The sequence below is a fragment of the Bison bison genome, unplaced genomic scaffold (genome assembly GCF_000754665.1).
Source record: "Bison bison bison isolate TAMUID 2011002044 unplaced genomic scaffold, Bison_UMD1.0 scf7180017864291, whole genome shotgun sequence".
In the NCBI taxonomy this organism is placed as follows: Eukaryota; Metazoa; Chordata; class Mammalia; order Artiodactyla; family Bovidae; genus Bison; species Bison bison.
Window position 1 is genome coordinate 3,350,122 of NW_011494863.1, and position 1,952 is coordinate 3,352,073.

Genomic DNA, 1,952 nt, shown 5'->3' on the forward strand with positions numbered 1-1,952 from the left:
CCTGGGGTCCAGGAGACTTTTCTGGCAGGGGTGGCTGTGGGGACATCATACAGGTAATGCCTAATCCTGGTGAGGATTTAACTTGGTTTTGGTCTTCTATAGTGGAAGTCCGTGGATGGGCTTCTATGGTAGTAATGGAAGTTGGGGGTGGGGAGGCAGCAGTCCCCTGGAAATATTTACAGAGTTTTGTCAGCATGTACATTTTCCTGGAGAGAGTTTCCATAGCTTTCAATAGTTTTTCAAGTGTGTCTATTCGCTCTTGAAGATTAAGGAGCATTGGCTTCCTACTTTGTGGAATGCTGTGTCCCTCACACATCTTCTGTGTGGAAGGCTAGACCCTCCCAAATCTCTGTATCTCTTGTCTGTGTGTCTCTCTTAAAAGATTTTTTTTTCTGTAATTCTTTGTGTAACATGGTTTGAGGCACCCAGTTCATCCTGCCAAATTTTCCTAGTTTGTCTGTGTCCCTCTAAGGTTGGTCCCCCAGTATGCACAAGCCAAGCTCCAGGAGTCATCTGACCAGCCAGAAGGGTAAGACACATCCCCTTGATTTGACCTGAGACTTACTTCATTTCTTCTTTAAAGTGTGTCTCCTTTGGAAACCTCAGTGTACTTGACAGAGCAGTCCATTTGGAATGTTTACGTTGCAGATTTTAAAACCGAAAATTCATTATTTAGAGTTTGTTGATAAATGTAACAGAGCTGGGCTGGGGGTTGGCTCTGCTTTCAGGTGAAGTTTGATCTAGCAGCTCAGACACATTCACCAAGGACCCAGCTTCTTGTTTTCCCTCTGCAGAGTCAAAACAGTTCCAGTCATTTACACATGTACTACATTGAGCCCCGTTTTCCACCATTCTGAATGCTTTGTATTGTTTTTGGACCACATATGCGAGACCTGATATTTATTGCTTTGACATGTCTTGTTAGCCCATAACCCAGATGATACCATCTCTCCTATCAGCTTAGGGTCATCTACAGATCTGATCAGTGTGCCAGCAGATTAGTGATGTTGAACCACATAGTTTCAAGAACAGAGCCACAGCTTGCCGCCTGGACATTCCTGCCGATTGGTGTCATGTGCCCTTTGGACTTGAATGAACAGTTCTCAGAGTGTATTCTGAAGGATCCTAGACTGCAGGATGATTCTCAAAAATGGAACCCTATAATCAAATACATAGGGATCAGGCTACAGACCATGACCCATTCTTGAAGACTCATGATGCTTAAAATTAAATTAAATTAAATTAATTAAATTAAAAAATCTAATAAAAGGAATTGTTAAACACAGTTCTCTAAATATTTTGACCATAAAGTCTCCTCCCCTGCCCTGCTAATAATGATACACCTAATAATGATCTGTAAACAAATATTCTAGAGAGCACAGTCTGAGGGAGAAATGGCTCATGTAGATGTTCAACCAGTTATCAGTTGTTTAACTGTCTTATCATCTGGTCCACGTTCTGTTTTTACCCACAAGGGTAAGATGAGAGAGAATGTAAAATGCCTTGCTGAAAACCAGTTTATCTTGCCAGTCTTTCACCTATTCAGAAAGGAAATTATTTAAAACCTGGGGCTACTCTCATCCTCAGTCTGCCCAGTGAAGCTTGAGTGCCCAATAGATGGGTGTTTTCTCAGGTGTTAAGGGCAGAAGGCGGGCATATGAGGACACTCTTAGGGAAACCCAGAGCCAGGGCGTGCTTGTCATCATTTGCAGTAGTAATAGTCAAGGATAACTCAGTTACTGAATGTTTACTTTATGCCAGGCACATCACTCAGGGCTTCATATGTAGTATCTCTAGGAACTGTAGGAGTTGGGCAGTACTGTGGTCCTTATTTTATTAATGGGGAGCTGGAAGCATCAAGAGCTTGGAAGAGTTACTCACGGGGACACAGCTAATGAGAAAAGGAGCCAGGTGTCAGACCCAAGCTTGACTGACCCTAGAGCCCATATGTG

At 42.8% G+C, this 1,952-nt stretch overlaps 1 protein-coding gene across 11 annotated transcripts in view; it reads left to right on the plus strand.

Moving 5' to 3' along the window:
- The window catches only part of LOC104996249, a 354,524-nt gene that overhangs the window by 104,712 nt on the left and 247,860 nt on the right, over positions 1-1,952 (plus strand). The window lies entirely within an intron of this gene.